At 43.6% G+C, this 20,787-nt stretch overlaps 1 protein-coding gene across 7 annotated transcripts in view; it reads left to right on the forward strand.

Moving 5' to 3' along the window:
• Positions 1 to 20,787, forward strand: part of AKAP13 (A-kinase anchoring protein 13) — a 222,893-nt gene that overhangs the window by 37,108 nt on the left and 164,998 nt on the right. For all 7 annotated transcript variants that reach the window (XM_064456196.1, XM_064456197.1, XM_064456194.1 and 4 more), the window contains one exon: positions 14,184 to 14,280. The gene's annotated coding sequence lies outside the window, so the exon portion shown is untranslated. The remainder of the gene's footprint in view (positions 1 to 14,183; positions 14,281 to 20,787) is intronic.

Raw genomic sequence — 20,787 nt, forward strand, 5'->3', positions numbered from 1 at the left:
TGTAATGGGACTTTGGGTGACGAACAAGACCGTAAGAATCTCTCTTTTGTAAATCTTTTCATTATGCTGCAGGATTTCCACCCTTGAGTGCTTTAGGACTTGAATAGTGTAGGTGGACTTACACTGATATCCAAATGTGACGCTGCCACAGCTGCTCAAAGTCTCCATTTTAAATTTTCTGTTAAGTTCTAATCTGTACCTGTCATGTGGCTGAGTGTGTCTTTCACTGCTCGACAGGTGTCTGTTCTGTGATGATACATAAAAAGCTATACAGCAAAGCATAGGTGTGTTTTGCCTATATTTCTCTCATTCAAGATACTGTGACTGAATTTTTAAGCCACTGATAGTTTGTACGGAGAAACAGCAAAGCAAAAACCCAAACCCTAAGTTCTTCCCCCAGTTATTTCCAATAGTTTTGATATCTCTGAAAACAGTAGCCTCCAAGACAGTAACTTTTCCTCAGTAATAGCAGTTAACCTTTTACATTACATATTCTGTTTTGTTATTTTAATAACTTGCAGGTTGGATTTACAAAATTTTTCTAATCCTTTGTCATTGTGAACTGCAACTGTTCAGATATCTTACTTTTCATAAATATTTTGAATAAACCTTTGCTGGCTTTTCTATCAAAATGTAACTTAAATTCCCTTTGGAAGCACTGAGATGTAATGGAATCTGCTCTAAGGCAATGTGAGTGTACCTGTGCGTCCATCTTTCATGCAAAGTGGAAAAGAAATTTCTTGTAGACGTGGAAGGAGCTGACTGCATTATCCTGGTCTCTTACTACTTTATTTCTTGTGCCCTGGTCCTGCAAGAGGCTGAGCACTGTGCCCTTCTAATGCTGCAGAGAGCTAGGTCACATTTCTAATACCAGTTAGATGAGTATTGCCTCCGACCTCAGTGGCCTGCTTAGTGTTAAACCACTGCACACTTTGCAGAGCAATGATGAATGTGCTGGGGGATTGAGGTCTTGGCTCTCCAGGACACTCAGGTGCTTACTTCATAGCAAGTGGATGATTACTAGAGAAGGATGAGATTCATCTTGTTTGATGCCAGCCAGCTAAAAAGTCAGGCAAGTGCTAGCCAGGATAGCTCTGCAGACCTCTGCGAGCAATGAGAAAACAGGCACCCCCCAGAGCATGCTTCTTCCATCCTAAAATCACCAAAGTGGTTTATAGACAGGGAGGAGATGACTAGCTTAGACTGTGCCCAATTTTTAGAGGGGTAAAATGGGGTGATGGGAGTCTTCCCCTCCAGATGCCCAGGTCATTTTTACTCCTCCTTGGAATAATGCAAACTGTACAGGAAATTGTTAAACATCACTGGCTTTGCCAGGTTCCAAACCAGGTAAAATTGTTATGACTTACATCAAAACCCAGCCTAATTGATAAGAACGAATGCCATATATGTTTAGATCATGCTGTTTTCTTTTTCCTATTGCTCTTGGGTGTTAGGAGAGAGGAAGGGTCTTGGAACAGAGCAGTAGCTGAACAAAACAAGGTGAATCAAGGGCAGAGCAGGAGGCTTAACTTGCAATTTCCTTGTCTTTGTTGGTTTAGGTCTGACCCTCTGCGTTGTTTAATGTTTTGTATTTCATTTCCTTGGTTGTTTAAGAAATGTTTGGGGCTCGCAGAGGAGCTTCGAGCCATGGTCAGGTGGGGTGTGCAAGATTCAAATAAAGAACTTGTTTTTTACCTCCAGCAGAGACTTTAACATTTTTTAAAAGAGGTCAGAGAAACCAGATGTTGCTTCCAGAAGTGCAGAGAAGCCTTTTAGTCCTGGTTGGCTCATAACTTTGCTCTGTAGCCTTGAGGATGAAAGGAGAAAGTCCAACCTCAAGTGTTCTGGTGAAGCAGCAAAGGAGCTAGATCAGTGCATTAGTGAGCAGAGTTTTTGCTGGCAACAAAACTGGATTTGATCTTGTGCTGCATCTCCATGTTGAGCTTTTGTTTCCAATCGTACCACGTTGCTCCTTTCCTCTCCTGATGTTCTGGCAGTTGAGAGGTGGAATTTGCAAAGGAAAACAGCTGTAGTTCAAGCTGTGGAAAAGTTACTAAAGACAAATCCTTTGGAGTTACTGGGCTTGGTCTCCAACTTTGAATTGCTCCTTGTAAGCATTTAGAGACAGGCCTAATCCTGAAGCATGGGCTTGAGGGGAAGATGGGGGTGAAATTTTTCAGCCTGCAACAGAAGCAATAGAACTTGAATGATCCTAATGCTTTCTTCTGACCCTGGTGTCATCTCAAAAAAAGCCCAGAAACAAACAACCTCTTACCCTAAAATAAAATCAGTAGGTAGATGTTTATCTCCTGTAGAAGCACTGGAAAAACTTCATTTTTTTTCTCTATTTCTGTGCCTGACCCCACCTTTCCCATTCCTCCTTAATCACATGCATACCTGTTAGCCCACTGCCACTCTGGAGGTTTACATGACAAGATCTCTGTTGCTTAGGAGTCACTAGGCTGCTTCTGGTTGTCCTTCATCCACCTGAAGTTCTCAGAAGATCTCTTCCTCTTGCATCACCCCAAAGAATTTAGATGTCAGTAAAGAGCCCTTCCTTTACATCGCTGGGGAGCATGCACGTGGGGAGAGCCCCTGGGTCCTTCAGCTGGCTCACCCACTGTGCATACACGTCTCTGCAGCTGGCCTGGGCATGGTTGTGCGTGGCTGCCTGAAGAGCAGACCTGCATCTTTCCTTATGCTGGTCCCAGTGCTTCAGCCCCTTCCCCTGGATCAGGGAATCTGCTCCAGCAGAAGACAAACATTGTAGAAGAAATGTGAGTCTCAGCCTAGCTGACCCTTGATCCGGCCAGCAGCAGACTTACGGATGGTGGCAGCTTTTGGCTGGACAAGACCTCTTGGTGGCAACTGTGTGAGTTTGGCTTAAACCAGTTGTTGAAACCTCACCAGAACATAAATCCCTCAGTGGAAGAGACTCAGAAGCTACCTGCAGAAGAGCATCTCTAAAGCTTAGCTGTATCTTTTCCTGGCACTGTCAAGTGTCAGGTCTTTACTGGATGATCGAAGAGCTGTAAGATTTGTTGGCCTTTCGCAAGCTGACTGTTTAAGAGATTTTCTGTGAAGATGTAACTTGTAATGAAGCAGGCTTTCTTCACCTGTGACACAGATCACTTATGATCAGATGGGTTATCTGTGATCTCTAGCAACCTCTAGTGCTAAATGTTTATGCTGTATGCGTGTACCCCTTGCATTTTTCTTTTGGTGGGGGAAACAACATATGAGCATTTGCTGCTGCTAGGAAGTAGGTTAAACAGCTGGGGGAAGATGTGGTGATTATCTCACAATACTTTTCTTAATCTAAACCCATTATTTGTTTAGATCTCTGGGCAGACATGAAGTTCTGGCATTTGTAGAAATACTAGCACTTGTTTGTTTATTTAAAGCATGTTATTTCTTATTATTTTTTTGTAGGGCACACAAAAGTTAAATTGGCATCAGTGTGTCACTGTTCTCTATGGCATAAATCTTTCTAGTCCTAAATGTGCTATGGAAAAAGCACATGTGTCCTTTGACGTCATGGTGAGCACTTTAATTGAGGATATGTTGGAGTGCTTTTGTAAGTATAGATCACAAAAACATTGTTTAGCAATAGATGTTATCTGTGGAATAACATCTAGATCTAAGTCTGCTGCTGTTAAGGGCAGGGCACCTTGAGGGGAAAAAAAGAAAAGTAAAATTGATATCTTTTTCAAGATAACTCCAGCATCAACAAATGAAAAGCATAGAGAATAAAGGTATTTGACCCAAGGTAAGAACAATATTAAATACTGTTGTATGGTCCCTGCCTTAAAACATTTTCCTTCAGAAAAAAATAATGTCGTGTTGAGCAAACTGGTGCCCTAAAACCAGAAAACTAGATCAGTGCTTTAGACACTGACTGAGGACCAGTCAGTCCAGGCACAGTTAGGGACAGGTATCTGTCTCAAGAAACGATAGTTTATAGAGCGCTGCTGCTGTTGAGGTCACCAGGTAGATGATGATTACATCTGTGGAATTCAAGCTCCTCTGGTGCGCTCTGCAAGATGCAGTCTATGTGCAAGAGGGGTGATGCTTTCTGAGAGCCTCGGTCTCCTGGCATTGTGCCGCTGCTCCATGCACCATATGTGCATGGATCATGTGCGTGGAAGAGTTCCTGCATGAGCAGGACGGTCCCAGGAACGACAGCTGCGGCTGGACTGTGGAACCGGGTAACTCCTGCAGCCTGTTTATGAGGACAGCTTGTGCCTGTTTTATGGGCTGTTGGCCAGGTGGACTAGCTCTGGTGGTGTGCTCCCTGTGGCCATCATCTCTGTGTGCTCCTTTGGCCATTTTCCCCCATTCATAGTAAAAAAAAAAAAAAGCCCTGGGTCAGATGGTAACCAAATGTGTTACTGTAAACAGGCTATAGTCAGCTGAAGCAAAGAGAGGAGCAAAAACTTTCCTGGTCCTAAAAAGTATTGAAAAGTCTATGCGTGCCATAGTAGAGACCCTCCCAGCTCAGGAAGACCAGTTAAATATTACATGGGGGTTTTTATTATTGTTGTTTTGTTACAAGCTAACCCTATTTGGTGGACGCAGGCTGGCGATCCAGTCCTACAGAAGGCAGGCAATGTCTGACCAGAATATTAGCCACAATTGCAGGAATACGAGAAAGGGGAGATCCAAACGGTTTGGGGCTGCGTCTGCAAGAGGTGAATCACCTCTTGCATAGGTGTAGATGGGTAGATAGGCACTTGGAAACCCTATGTGCACGTGGAAATGTGGGTAGTGCCCTTGCTTTATTGCCCTGTGCATGCTTGGGTAGTGCCTACAGCTCCTGTTGACACTCAGGTGGTGTTGCACAAGCGGTGGTTTACAGGTGCACTGGAAGAAGGGTGTGCCCCAGCAATTAGAGTCGGCTTTAACTTCTTGTTTTTCTTTCACTGCTCATTGCACTGAGCAAAAAGTTCCTTTGCTTGGGATGGGTGAGGAGGGGGGGAAGGTGTTCTGTTGGGCGAAAACTCTTGTCCTTGCTTTAACTAAAGATCCTTTGCTTTAGGGGATGATTGAGAGGAGAGATGGAGTAAGTCCATGAAGGAAGGTACTGGCAGGTATGTCAGCAAAGTTGTGTAATTGCCCGGTGTACCTGTAGTGGGATTTGGTAAGTGATGTAATTTGGTTTTGTGTTTTTCCAGGATGCCTAGCAGCTGGTAGTGAAGTCATCACGGTGCTAGTTTGGTGACCGGTTGTGACTTTTGATTAATGATAAAGCAGGGAGGGGTGCACTTTGCAGAGAATATAATGAGCAGGTCTCTCTCTGGCCACCTCCAGCCCATGTGTGAAACACAGAGGAGGGTGCAGGCACAGCCAGGATGTCACCTTGCTGCACGATTGCAGAGGAGTAGCAGGCTCAGTTAATTTTAGTCTGTATTTGGTGTCAGGCTTTGAGAGGCAGGATATACAGACGTTTGACTTCTCTTGGGAATCTTTTTGTAGGTGGGGAAAGCTTGCTTCCTCCTCCGGCATGCACTTGGGAGTTACAGGAGCATGGGGCTGTTTGGGTACTGGGCAGAATCTGTGCTATGTGCTAATGTTGTTTAATAATGTCCCTTGCTTTTCTGCTTTTAATATACTGTGTTATTATGACCTGCCTCTTTAAAGATATTATTGTTGCAGGTGTCTGCCTCCTTGGTGGGGTGGGGGAAGCAACTGAATGAAAACAATATTTTTGCTGAGAGGGAGAGGGGAAAAAGGTTGAGCTATATGAAAGCAAATCAGGTAACCAGCCGTGAAGGGGTTGCAGGGTGAAAAAATGCTCTATGGTTGCACGCTTGTGGTTTCCAGCCATCTGCTTTGATGTAGTAACAGCAGATCTGCTGCAGCTACAAATGGCTTGTAACAACACCCTGTGCTACCTTCTGCCTTGGCAAAAACAATTCTGTGCATAAAGGAAACAAAATACAAATGCAGTTTAATTCTCTGAGCTTTGCTGTTGTGCGCTCAGTGACATTTGTGTGATGAACAGTGTTGTGGCTTCAGCTGTGAAGTGCCTACGTACTCAGCCTAGCTTGGAAGAGCTCGGATGGACCAAGTACGTGCTGGTGCGCTTTGTAACCACAGGCCACGTGTGTTAATGCACCCAGAAACAAGCTCCGGGCCCTTTAGTACAGGATGAGCCCAGAGGCTTCATTCAGAGATTATTGAGGAATCTCTGAAATTCACACAAGCTCTCCCCTCCTCGCTACTGCACCGTGCCTCATGGCCGGCTTTGCTGCCGGCATCGCTTCAGCCTTTCACGGGCCATGGTGCGGTGGGAAAGCATCGGGGTGTGGAGGAGGGACGGTGTGCAGGTGTAGTACATGGAAGTGAAAAGTTCTCAATCTGGATTTTATTAGAATAATAGTTTGTTTCACAGGTGAAACGGGAATAAGAGTATGGCATTTTTCTAATAAGAGCAGTGACATACTAGTCATTTTAAGGGTTTCTTGATAAGGCATAGCATCTGTTCTCGAGGCTTTTGTTTGAACAAGAACATGCAAGTGTTGGTAAGCAGCTTCCAGGCTGGTACTATTGCATTTCCTTACCATTGCAGTTTTGGTGGTGCCAGTTTTCTTTTGAGCCCTTCAATATTGAACATGTGTATTGACCATGGCACTTAACTGCTTTTCAAACTCCAAATAATACTTTTCAAGTCCTGATGCTGGTATAGTGCTTTTCATCTGAGCAATTTACAAAAAGAAGGTAAAATTAGGCTGCTAAGGTGCAGTTTGGTACCATGTTTATTGATGTAAAAGGTCGATACAGCATAAAAGAATATTTCAAACCAAATTATTTCTCTTGTGCCGTAATGAATAGAAATCAATACTATCTGGAAGTATTTGAGCCTATTTATTAAAAAACCCCACACTTGGAAATCTTGGGGTAGGAACATTCTCTTCCACGTTAACTGTTCATGCTGAGTGCTCAGCAAACACCTAAATGGCTGTTTTTGTTATCAGAGTTGATGGGTGATCTCTCTATTGGCCCTGTGCTGATAATGCCTTCTCAAACGAGGCTGCAGCTGGGAGTTAAATTGCATGGCGTGGTGCAAAAGTCACCCCAGTTATAAACTGAACAGGTTTCACTGGAGTTATATCATCTCTGTATAATAGGATGTTAATGCTGAGAGGAGCGAGCACTACTTTCGAGATACAAGGGCTTGCTAGGACAGACTTTGGACATATCTATTGAGATTAAATGTGAATTTGAGAGGGAAATCTGGGAAAAGGGCTGACACTGCTTTGGAGCATCTCTTCCGCCCTACTGTGGATGACGCTGCTGCCCAGACACTGGGCTCCTTGCCTTCACCCCTGAGCTTCGGGGGCAAGGGAGGTAGGTAGGGTGTGCTTGAGTGCATCTCACATGTTTGGAGTCAGATGATGGCTCTGGGAAAATGTGATCTGCACTATGCAAGTCTGCAGCTAGCCACCTAAATACTTAATTGTTTGAGCTGTTGTGTAACCCACCTGTAATCTGAGCGCTGGGTTGCAGATTTTTGTTGCATCATTAGACCTTTTCTTTCATTACTGGTTTAGGACCATTATACAGATTTCCTAATTTATATAATTAAGTGCTGTGCAGCTCCAGCGACATGTTGATTCGAGCAGTAAAGTGACTTAATGCCGCGGTTGCCTTGGCCAGTTTTCGGCAGAGCTGGGCAGCCGTACGGCGGTGGGCGGAGGCAGATGGCTTTTGAAGAAAGTGGGGACATCGCTGCTGTGCGGGTGGAGAGGTGATACTGTGCTGGCAGTTGTCTGTAGAGCCTTGGCCAGGTCGCTTAATTTCCTGGCCCTTTGTGTAGTCTCCCAGCATTTATTTGTTCAACCTGAAAACACGGTGGCAAAGGGATTCTTGTTGCGTGCCTCCATGGCACTGGGCACAGAGGGACCTTGGTCCTGGCTGGTGCTGCAGTGGCAGAAAGGAGAGGTTTGCGCTTTGTATTTTACACCAAGACGATCCTTAACATGGAGGAGAAAGCTTGTGTTAATGTGTCAGTGCATGTTATATGCTGATATTTTCAACATGTACATGTCTGCTTCCTTGTCACAAGGTTTCTATGTACAGTAAACGTAATTTATTTAAAAATAATAATAAAACTGTTAATGAAGAAGGTAATAAATTTTGTACATGGGGAAACTCAAATAAGTGAATTGTGCAGGCTACATGGCTGGAGTTGGAGCGCCTTGCAACTGATGATGATTCTGACTTCGTTCCTGTGGCGCTGGAGCTCGATGAGCCTATTTAGCTAAATTTTACACATGGGAATTAAGACAGAGGCCACAGTTTTCTGGGGCAGTTTTGAACAATGAAAGCGTGGGGATATTTCATAACCTTGATGCCATGGCCCTGCTTTGAGCAGGGTGATGGACCAAATGACCTCCGAAGGGCCCTTCCAACTGAAATTTTTGCATGATTCTTTTTTCTAACTACTCTGCCTTTTCTCAGGGTCATATCTTGTTTTGGGGGTGACATGTCACCTTCCCAGGAAATGTTCAGCCTGACCTGCTCACAAGCTGCACCCAATATTTCAAAGAAAATAGGCCCATTCTGTTAAGTGGGGGTATGTGGTTAAGTGGCATTTTCCTTTCCATTGAGGCATTATGTTGGTAGCTCTTGATGGTGGCCATGTTGTAGTAATCCCTGGCTTCTCTCTTTGAGATTCCTCTGTTTCCTGGTCTTCTGAAGGGGATTTATTTTGGGCTTTGGCTACGTTAGCAAGAGGACACAACTCATTCAGATTGTAATCTGAATGTCATAATAGAGGAGAGATGGTTCTTTTGGCTTTGCTTCCTGGATGGGAAGGGAAAGAAAACAAAAACCAAAAAACCCCAACCAACCAACAAAAAAAAAAAAAATCCAAAAAGAGAGGGCAATGAGAAGAATCTTTTGCAGAATTAAGAGTTTGTTTTAGGAGTGGCTTGATGTTATTGCAGCTTGCTGCTGTTTGCTTTGTTTTTTAGCTGATCACCCTGATATTGTTTCCCAGTAACAAGAGGGATGGTGGCCTTTCCATGGTGGTTCAATGAAGTGTTAATGCGTTGCACAGATTTTAAACTCTCCAAGAGTTAAGTTTTAATATCTCCCACTGACAGTCAGCCATGATGGTCTTGTGCAAACCGTCTGAAGTCCTTATCTCAATCCTGATGTGGTTTTACAAGACTGGTAAGAAGCAGTTGCTCTTTAGGATGAATGTTGTCACATGCGTCAGTTTAAAGACGATTGAATTTCTGGACCAAGTCCTGCTTTTATTATTAGTAAAAACGGTAATGGGTCACAAAAAATATTATTCTTTTTTTTTCTGGTTTCAGCCTTCAAAATGTCAATTGTATGCCTTTCAAGAGCACTTGTTCAGAACTGTGCTCTGAGGTCAGAGGGGTTTCACTGCTTGCAGAGTCCCCATGGGACCTCGTCTTTTCCAGGGGAAACGAGTTCCTGGGGGTTATTGCACAAGAGGAGTTCATGGAGCTCAGGTTGCTGTCAAGAGGTGAGGCATGAAGGCATAAAGCATCCCTGGTCTCTTTGTTTTGCTGCTTTGCAATTGCTGGTGGAAGTAAAAAGCAAACCCAAGACTACTTTAAGTTCTCTGCAGATCTCCAAGTTCTAGAGAGACAACTTTTCCAGGGCTAGAGTAAGCAGGGAAGCGCTCTTAGTTGGGTGCTTCCTTGCTTCCCTTTTCCACCGACATGGGAAAGGTTCTGCCTACAAGTTCAAGGCAATGCTGTCAGAAGAGGTTAAGTTTCAAAAAGTAATTGTCTATGAAAGAATTTTTGTCTTCCATCTCTTGGTAATCAGGGTTAATGGGATTCCAGTTAACATCTTAATGTTATTGCGTGCTCTGCAATGTGTACAGTCATGAAATATGGATGTGTTTTACTTTCTGTTTTAAAATTCTTGGCTGCTTTTCATCCAGCGAGCCAAGTCAGATGCTGCCCTCTAAACAAAACCCACCATTTGCTTTTAGCGGAACCTTGTGTGTGTGACAGTGATGAGTTGTGATCTGCCCTCTGCTCTGCTGGTAAAAATGTAGCGTGATGCAGCAGTTAGTGGATCCATGTTGCATTTACACTTGTCTGAAGCAAAGCATTTCTTAGGCAAATAATCTTTTATTCTTCTGTTTATATTGCCAACGTGTGTGTGTCCATTGATTTGTCTCACTGAGCGCTGTAGCAGCTTGGATGCTGCTGCTCTTCTCTAGCCTTGCCGTGGACCTGCTTGACTTTCCCTTGAGGTCAACCAAGGGAAGAAGTTGCTGCTCTGAATATGGCTTCATAGCATGTGACTGTGGGAAATGCCTTGTCTGAGTGGAGCGTGTCCCAGCCCCTTTCCCTAAGGAATTAGGAGACACGGTTTAGACCATGGGACAAACTTCCGAAAAGGTCTTGTGAGCCAGTTTCTCTTGGGAGATGCAATAGAGGCAGGAAAAGGATGTCCTGTAATGAGAATATCGTGGTATATAAGTATAGGCTGTGTGTTAAAAGCAAAAGATAACAGCAGATTGCAGTTGTACAACCAGCAATTTGGGAGATGCGGAGGAGAAGCAGTGTTTTCCTTGACATCGTTTGATATGAAATTGTGAGGAGGTTTTATAGTGGGCAAAGCCAAAACTCGGAAATACTCCAGAGGTTTGTTTGGGTGCCGTAGCTGTGGGATTGGCTGTGTTTGGGTGTCTTGGCTATCAAAAGGTTCCAGCTGTATCAAATAATACCAAATAATCAGCAGTTCATCTCCTAGACTATTAGTGCCCTGATCTTGGTGCTATTTTTTGAATTTGTTGAAATGGTGGCAATTACAACCAGATGGTGAGATAACTTGTTTGACATGTCAAAGGGATCAGCTGGCAGAGCAACAAAACATGCAACACTTCTCAGAAAAATAAAATAGGTTTGTGTTTGGGGCGGGGGGGGGAAGAACAAGTCTGAGGAGTGGTTTCCTCTGTGCCGGGCGGTGTTTGGGAAGGTTGGGCGTTCGCTGGGGAGGAACCAGCAGAGCAGCTGGAAACCCTGAGGCCCAAGTGTTGTGGCTCTACCAAGTGTGTGTGTTTGAGAGCCCCAACTGATTGCTTCTAAATAGATCTTCAACACAGGATAACTCCTTTTTTCTTAATTTCTTTTTATTTTTTTTGCTGTATTAGTCACTGCTCTTCATTTGATTTAGAAATGTGGAGAGAGTACCTTTTGATGCTTGGTTTCTCTGCCAATAAAGGAGACATCAGATGCAGATCACCTCTAAGCTGTTGGGCTCTTTTTTTGGAAAATAACTTATCTATTGCAAGAATTACATATATAATCCACAGGGCCAGTTATCTTGTCTCTTTAAAATTGTAAATAGCTGTAATGCTATACTTAAATTTTTTTCCCCTTTCTCTTCCCTAAACATGTTTCAGTAATTCAGCAGTGGCATGGGTAATTTCCACTTTAGCTGTCTCAGTATGTAGGGAGCAAGACCATGAGCAATTTGCCATCAAATAATCCTCTCCTAGCAAACAAGATGTTTTTTTTCCTCTATTTTTTTATATCCAAGCAGAATAGGTTGTGTAAAGGCAAGTGTCTGAAGGACTTTCCTACATTCTCCTTTACTTCAGTGAGCACTGTGTGATATTGTGACTAGCATGACTTTGAGGCATTTTTGGGCAGAAATTATCAGGAGTTACAGGTCAGAATACGGGAACGTTGGCAGAGCAGTGGAGGAACCTGCTTGCTTTTTACGGCTTTCCTTATAAAGACACCATCCGTCATCATCTTCCTGTGATGATACAGAATTGTTTTTTATTTATAAAGCACTATGAGCTCACACATGAAACATAATTTTTAAAACCATCTTTTTAAATTTCAAGAAAGAGGAGCTATGTCAGTGCTCATGTACACTTGGTAATGATTTCCCAGTAAAGGAAGAGGAGAAGAAATCTGCATGGGGAAATACTCCTTCTGAAAAGGGTGTGCTTAGGCATGTGGGAGTTATCCCACAGCAGTCTTCACAGCAAGCAGAAGTCAGTTCTTTGGGGAATTGATTCTTCAATGTGGACAGCCTTACAGCAGGTTCTTTACATACGGAACTACAATATCCACCTAAGACTTTTTAATATTCTTTGCTTTTTTTTTCCTGTAGCAGTCTAAAAATTCCTACAGAATAAAAGCAAGCAAACAAGAAAAAAAAGCCCAGAGGAAGAATCTTATGGTCTGTATTACTGGTTTTTATTGCTCGGCCAGTTGATTTTCTCTACTTGCTAATACTTTCCAAGTCATGAGCATCCCAGTGAGCTTTGCATTGCATCTCTGTACACACACCCTCATTCCTTAGTGGATATGATGAAAAACCTGCCATGATTCACAGCATACTCATGAGATCTACTTTAGCACTGTTAGCCATACCCGTATTGCTTGTCGGTTCAAAGGAATAGCAGTAAACCCTGCTTTCTCTCCCAAAATATTACAAGTCTGGTATTAAAAGGCAAGTTATCAGTGTCTCAGAAATTATAGAAACCACTGTATTGTTGTAGTATACACCTTGGAAAGAGCTGTTGCTTGGAGATCAACGTGGGATGGCTAGTAGGAGCCTTGGGTTAATGTTACTTGCTTAACGTAGTTAATCATTGCTTTATCAAACAGTAACCATCTTTTAAAATGTGGTCCTGAAAGTAATACTACAGGAATGCCGGAGGGAAGTTCCAGTCTGTTTCTTTGTGACCAAGGATGGTTTTTACTGGTTAATGAATCCATAGAGGGTTTGCACAGTCCTGACTGGGATTTAAGAGTTCAGGTAATTACTCTTTCAGCTCCAGTAGTTTGCCATATAATTCAGAAATGCGTGACACCACGATGAAGAAATTAATGCACAATCCTGATACTTTAAGAGGAATGAGAGGGTGAACTTTTTTCTTTTTTTCCCCAATTTGGTCTATGTTTAAATATATATATTTGTAGTGAAATGCCTTTTAGTATGCAGTACCCCATAGTACCTTGCAAAATGCTCTCCCCATGTCTCAGCAGGAGCCCACCAGCAGAATGATAAAAGAGACTTCTAGCAATAAATCTTAAGAAAACATTGTGTAAAACTGACACGGAGGTGTTCAGGTGATACTGCTCTTGTGTAGATGAACGAGAGACATTTGTTGTGCAATGCATTATTTTCCAGTGTTGTACGTTCCCCAGCTATTTCACACAATACAATTGATTTCCCAGCTGGTAACTAGTTCTGCCGTTGTTACGTCTGTGTGTGTAATTGCACTTTGAACTCAGCAGGTTGACTCAGGCTGTGAGATTCCCTGATTACGGATGCTTTCCCAATGGGGAGGGCACAGGGGCAGAGTCTTCTCTATCTGGTAAAACAGGAGGAGGCAGTCAGTGTGTCGCACTTGGGTTGGTGATATGTGTGTAGCCAAAACCTTTCCTGGTGTGGTAACCAAATGATGGCCTAAGATGCCCTGGTGACTTTGATTTAGCTAATAAAATCTCCCACACAGCATTTAATAAGCCAAAGCCCAGCCTGGGCATTTTCTCCTTTTGACATTTATTCTACTTTAACTGCTCCTTCCAGGTGTGCTCAGTAGACCAGATTCATCCCTGTGGGTGAATCTACTGAGTAGATTTTGCCCTGGAGCAGGAAATCAGCCTGTGGAATAGTGCAGGCAACCCAGAAGGGTTTGGCAGAGACTTGCTGGTAGATTTGGGCTTCATTTGTTGGCTGTCACCTGCCATCATCTACTTTTAGTGCTTTTGTCCTTTTAAAATACCTTGCCATAAGGGAGTTCACAAATACTTTGAAGCCTGTTGTGGAGAGGGTTGTGTTTAAGACGGGTGTAAAGGTCTTAAGGCCAACTTATTGGTTTGGGATACGTTGATGGACAGCAGATCAACAGCTTTGGGGGCTACTAGCAAATACAACTCAGCAGCACAATTATTCTTAGGTGGTGCCGGATGCCTGTGTGGGTCTGTATGTAGCCCTGTGCTTCGTGGCGTTATTGCCCCGTGTGTGCTCATGGAAGCCTGGGGTGGATCACTACACGGGACTACTGCAGGAGGCAACACATGCCTCAGGTATGGCTAGCAAGGTCGAGGATGGTTTTCATCCTCCTCAGTGAAGGTGTTGCGATGCCAGTTTGGATGTTGGGACCCCTAGCAGCCATGCTGTCCCTTATATCTGGTAACTCTTCCTTCCCTCTCTTCCAGGAGCTGAGCATCGTGACCTGCCCTGCTCCTCCCTGCTCGGTGTGGGAACAACCTGAAGGACATCTTGGAGCCACCTGTACTGCTTCATGCAGTTAAAGTAAGGTTAAATGTTTTGGCAGCTATTTCAGGTACAAGCAAGGGTTGAGGACGAGGGGTTTGGGGAAATGGGTTTGCCCAGCTTACCTGGTTGACAGGAGGAGGGGGTGCTGATATCAAAGCACGAGTTATAAGCAAATCTGACAAATTAATTTGCCATAAAATACAACTTCTTTGCAGTGGAAGCAAAACATGAAAGGAGTTTGTGGCCCCAGCCCTTACATCAAGCATATACTAAGGTGTAAAAGAGCACTTAACACTTAAGAGCATCAGCTGGTTTTCCCTATTATTTTAAGATATGTCCTTGGGGCAGGCATGTGGTTACAGCCTGAGGACTTCCATGGAAGCCGGTCAGGATCAGAGCTCAGGTCCTGCCAGCTGCCGGTTGGATGTGCCTCCCAGTCAGCACGACAGCTGTCTGTCTGTCCTGGAGCAGTCGCGGTGTTGAGGCTTCTGGGTTTGTTTTTCTGTTAACACCAACTTCTCCATGTGGTGAACCAGATCAGGGGATGGATCTGACCTAAAAGCGAATATATGGTTATTGCAATACTGACAGTAGCTGTTCTGACTCGTGGAGTTACACCCATTCTCTCCAAAAAGACTTGAATTTGCAAAAACTGGTAGCCTGAAGCAAAGAAACTGCGAGAGTCTTGCTTGGAAATGGGTGCTTGCCATGTTTGAGCTGTCGAGGGAGGGAGGCAGGAAAACCACGGCAAGCTGCCTCTTTCTCCTCCCACTGTCTCTAACCTGTTTACCTTCTGCAGTCTCACATTTTCCATGGTCTTGCCTGAGAAGACCAGTGCTTCAATGATACTGGGTCCAAATCGTTTGGCATTACTGAGCTGTTACTGGGTGGATTAATCATAAACTGCTGTTACTGTAGAGAGACAAATATTTATTGTAATTATTTGGGTTTCCTTTTTTTCAGTGGGGTTGGGCAGGGGAATTACACCTTTTTTCAGAGCACGTGAAAGAAATGAAGTCTCGGGCAAAATGATGAATGATACCTGCGTTATTGGGAATGAATATGTGGCTGGCTGAGACAGGATCTCCCAAGTTCATCATTAACATCGATGCTTGTTAGCCAAATGTAGGGGGCTGTGTTTAAAGGAGAGTTGCACGACACCAGTTGCCATGTAAGAGAAGCAATATGTGGCTTGATTTGGCATTAGCTTCGTGCTGATTTCTGGAGCACGGTGAACCTGCAGCTGCCAGTAGTGCTTGCTGCTGTGGAAAATACCAGGCCCTTCCTGGGGGTCACCCAAGGGATGACTTCTTCCTTGCATGGCAGCAGTAGAGAAATCTCCAGGGAGCCTGAACACAGGCAGTGAGAGCTTCTCACCTGACCTCCTGCCTGGGAACCAGCCTCTGCATCGCATGTGACTTCTGGGTGTGCCGCCTCTGAAGGACCTGGGAAAAAAAACAAAGCTAAACTGGAGCTTAGGAGTAGCATTCTCATACCTCTTCCTTTTCTGTCTGCTAGTCTAGTATTTCCATAATTGTGCTTATAATTGATATTTTCATTTTGTTCATACATTTCATTCATGGTTACTGCTTAATGAACTCTATGTTAATCAGCTTTGTAACATTTAAAATAGCTGTATAATTTTTTTGGGGGGGGGAAAAACCCCAAAACCCAAACCCCAGCAATAAAGGGACGTATTTCCGCCCCCCAAGCTTAATCCTGTGTTATAATGTAATTGCAGAGAGTTGCCTGCCTGGCGAACAGCTGCACAGCGTGGGCTCTTGAGTCTGCGTAGCTGCTTGTCCCCAAGCTGGGGGTAATAAATGATTTACTGGGGAGGCTGGAACCTGTGAGCACTTAAGCCATTCGATTCCTGAGGGACTGGTCTGAAAGGCCACTTTGTAAAGGCAGTTGGAAGAAATGATCTCAGGTGCAAAGTGGGGTGTCTGCTTGCAAAGTTTGCCTCTTTTTTTAGGGCGCGAGCTAGCTGCAGAACGACTTGAACCGGGAAGGTGGGGTAGAGAAATTGGGTAGAACCGATATTTATTTCGATTTTTATTAGTGCATGCTTTAATTTAAAAATCAGATTTGAATGAGTTTTCTCTCTTCTCTGTTTTAGGGATGTAATACTTTCTGTTTCTTGGGGTTTTGATTTTTGTGGTGCATTCCCTGGATGTGTAATGTAATACAGTGTCCTGGGAACAGAGCTGCAGCTCTGATTTTTTCCTCTCTGGGGATGTGGTACCAAGTCACTCCATTACATTTGCTGGGTGAATGATGTGCATTTTTTTGAGACTGTCAGGCCTTAGAAGGGATGATCCAGTAAAATGGGCACATTCTGTGACTACCTAAATAAAGTATTTTGTTAGAGTATGTTTTTCCTATAGTTTTGTGAGGTGAGAAAAATGGAGCACTTTAAGAAGAAATAATTCTTAATTTTGCAGCGGCAGATACGCTTGTCCTGTGCCACAGCAAGTGGGGTTAGCAGAGGTCTCCAGTAGGAAACCTGAAGTTTCCGGTGAAGCTTTCTTCTTCGGGGTAAAAAAAAAAAATGCCAACCAGGCTTTCCCTGAGTAAGTCTGCGATGCCTAGAGCTGCAGAGCTGGAGCACTTGCGAAAGGGAGCCTAAGGGGAAAAGTGACTCTGTTTTTCAGAGAGGAAGCACATTAAAGCATTGGGTACTGAAGCTGCTCTGAGCAAAATGAGGGTGGAGATGTCTCTTGGATCTTGGTCTGGATGCCAGTTTTGCCAACTCTTACCTGTGGCTTTAGCAGTTAGGGTTGGTGCATGCACTTATTAAAATAGCATTGGATAACTACCTGGTTTGTACATGCTAGGAAGCTTTTAATAATATTTGCCAGCATAAAAATGTGTGTGGTGCTTTGGGCCTTGTGAGTTGTTTTCTACTCCAGGCCTGCATTTTTGGGAAAGCAGTACATGAGCTGTGGCTTGTGGGACACAGAGAGGAGGAGGGTCTTATCGTTTAGCTCTAGGGCTTGGGGGGTTGGTTTCTTTTGCTGAAATCATCATTGCTCAATGTAGTTGCTAAAATAACATGGCCCTGAGAGTCAGAGTAAGGTGGAGAAAGCTGTTTTTAGGACACATGCTCTAGCCAAGGGTCGTTGCAATCAATAGTTGGAGGTTTTGCTCTCTCCCACTGCATAGGTAAGGCTGCAGACGTTTTGGTGCTGATGACAACTATCCATTGTGCTTATCCTTCTATATGTTTTGGTGAAACACTCCCCAAGTCCTGTTCTCCCCTCCCCGCTGTTCCTCACTGGGTGCTGAGTGTTCAGAGGCACTGTCGGTCCCATATAATGCATCTTTGCTTTCAAAAGTAGCTAGCAACTTTCGTGATGCTTCTGCTTTGGCTGCCCAGCTTGGTACCCTCTGGGATGGCCCCCATGGGTTCTGCAGAACATTCTGGTTTTACTTGTCCTTTGAAAAAGGGGCTTTTCAATAAGTTCCTAATTAAGCACCCAAAGTCAATAATCACTCTTACAAACATGAGCTGGTTATCACCGAGAACTTCCCCACGATTTACTGCCAAAATGTGTATTCAAACTACAGAGTCTATTGGAAGATATAAACTGCATTTTACTCATTTGAAGAGGCATCTAGAATGTCTGCTGAGGATTTCTGGAAGCTAATAGCTGAGCCTGAGATAAATGTCTCATGCATACATGAAACAGCTGCCTCAGAACCTGTTGGAGGACTTCATTTGAGTATAAACATACGTGTGCTTTTGCGTACATGCTGCACTTAATTCAAGTTGACTGTTAGTTCTTAACTTTATTAGGATGTAGCTACTTGAACTGAAGATGTGGTCTGCGATTTTTATTTTATTAGGACAGCATGATAACTCCTTCTGAAACATTGTTTGGATTTTACAAATCAGTGTCTTAAATGTTGCTTGCCATTAGTAATTTTTTAAAGGAAAAAATTGACAAGTGAGGGCAGGGCTATATCTTATTACAAGTGAATTTGTTGACGGTATGTGTGTATTGTAAAGTAGAAAATTAATCATGCTGTGTTGATGACCCTTGGACATTTACAAAAGGCTGGTTTTTATGTTGCACAAATAGATTCCGGACACAGGAAAGAGGCTTATGACAAGAGGATGAGATCAGTTTGTATAATTAGAGTTAGCTAATAATCCTTTTACTCTGTTTTTCCAACTTCTACAGTATATTTCTTCATTTGAAATTGGGCGTATGGACTGTAGAGTGATAGCTGCTGTGATTTGAGTTTTGTGGTTTGTTTTTTGTATCTACTAATGGGTGAAGAGATGGGAGCAGGGATGCCAGATGTGCACATTTGAGAGAGATTGCTGCCTTCCTCTGCCAGGCATGGGGAGCAGCGCAGCTTTTATTAACCCTACACTGCTTCATCTCTTTCCAGGCTTTGGGTAGGAATTAAGTAATCCACTAAAAGCTATTTTTGACAATTATAAGATTGAAATGGTGAAAAAGAAGAAATGTAGTCCTGAGGCTACGGTATTTGGCCAGGTATTCATCTCTGGAGTAAGACAGGGCTGGCAGAGCTGGGTAAGGGACTTTATTAGAGCATGAAAAAGGCTTAAGCTTATTTTTGTTATGCATGTGTATATGCGCTAGTCTGCATCTTAGCTTTGTGTTAAGCTTCATTATTTTGGGAAGGATAATGGGAGAAATTTGGGGAAGGGAAGTGGTGTGGCTGTGGGGCCGGCTGGACCACGGGTGACCCCGGGAGCAGCGGTGGGTGCAGCCCTGGGCAGCCCAGCTCCCAGCCCAGGAGCAGCGCTGGGCCAGTTCCTGCTGCCAGGAAGCTGAGCTACATTAAGCAAAGCAAGTTAATTTATATCCAGAGCACTTTATTAAATCATCAGTCAATTAAATCAGTGATGCTCTGTTAGCTTGTGTTCCAGCTAGGCTCCTGGCCCCTCTCCTGCAGCATAACCTGCAAGTTGTCCAGCTGTAGCAACTCCCTGACTTCTGGTGGGCTGTTGTGTGTGAAGGCCATGGTCCTGAGGCTTCCAACACCGCTAAAAAAAAGACAGAATTTTAGGCTGATTTTGCAATGTAATATGTTCTTTTAAATTTTTTTTTTCTAGGGGAGAAGGGTGTAATGAAGTTTTTCCTTGCTGTGAAAGCGATCTGCATGTGTCTGGCTTTCCCGAGGGTGGCTTGCTGGGTTACCTCCACGCCTTTGGAGGCGAGTGACAGTAGAGCCAAGCCAACACAAAACGCCTTTAAGCCTCCTTTCCATTGCTTGCAGCCAAAAGAAACTCCTCTGTATTTGTAATTGAATGGCAGCATATGGTTTTGTTTGCAGGCAGGACACAGCTGGGATGCAGTATCACCTGTGGAAATGCTGCATGAGGGATATTTTTTTAAGCAATTAATTTAGTGACAAAACATAACCTTCAGCAAGTAACAAAACTTCAGATGATTGTACACAAATACCTGGGTGTGGGGTTTTTTTGTAGTTCTAAGCTCAGCTGTGATGGTAAGCCCAGTGCTGCAATATGCTGGTGACTTGTTTGCTGCCACATGTTTGAAGTGTGGTTTCTCATTTCCTCACCTCCTCTCCTTTCCATGGTCAATGGCTTTTGCTGGTGGTATCACTTTCCTATATGTCTGCAAAATAACCTTGGGGTGGGTTATTCTCCTAATTCCTCCAGCCTTCTATTTCTAACCAGATATGTAAAATTATGCATTAGTGCAGCTACAGGGGAAAGTCGTTCTGCATTTAGTATGATGCCTGGAAGGACATATGGTCATCTTCTGTCTTAAGATTTATTTTAGTCATTCCAATTGCAGCTACTCTGTTCAAATTTCTCCATGCATGTTGCTGAAGAACTGCATTATGGGTTTATTTCTCCTGCTGAAGCTGTAGGTTTTGACCTGGATTTTTTTAGTCTCCTTTCACATGGATTTTAAGGAGAGGGCATTAATACACCCATTAGAAAGCTCTTTCATTCTGTGAACGGTGAGTTCCAGCGCTCATTCAGTATGAGTGGAGCTTGTGGGACAAAGTGTGTGCGAAAACCTGTGTCTCACCCAACACCACAGGGTGAGAGTAAGCTATTGCAGATCTGAACTTTGTAGGAAGACACTCGGGAAAAAATGCCAAACAAGGAAATATAGGTAATTAATAAAAACCTCAAGCCATTGTTTCTTTCCATTTTCAGACTTTTTGCTACAGGTAGAAAAAGGGTGGGGAGAGGGGAGGGGAGCAAAACCCCAAACAGTGAAGGGCCTTTTTCAAATAACAGTGTTATAACAAAAATTGAGGAGAGTGGTGATGGGTAATGCAACGCAGTAATGTCATATACCACTCATAAGAAAAGGGCAATATTCCAGCTCAGTAATTCCCTTGACACTAGGAGAGAACAATAAACTTGTGAAAGACGTTGCTATTTTAGTTCTCTTTGCATGAAATGCGTGGCTCCAGCAGGAATTCATCTGTATATGGCCAGTTGGTCTTCTCTGCAGTCCCCCCCGCTTGCTGTTACTCTGTCTTTATTTATCTTGTATAGTTTAGAGCAGGAGCACGTTAGTT

Source organism: Phalacrocorax carbo, chromosome 7 (genome assembly GCF_963921805.1).
Source record: "Phalacrocorax carbo chromosome 7, bPhaCar2.1, whole genome shotgun sequence".
In the NCBI taxonomy this organism is placed as follows: Eukaryota; Metazoa; Chordata; class Aves; order Suliformes; family Phalacrocoracidae; genus Phalacrocorax; species Phalacrocorax carbo.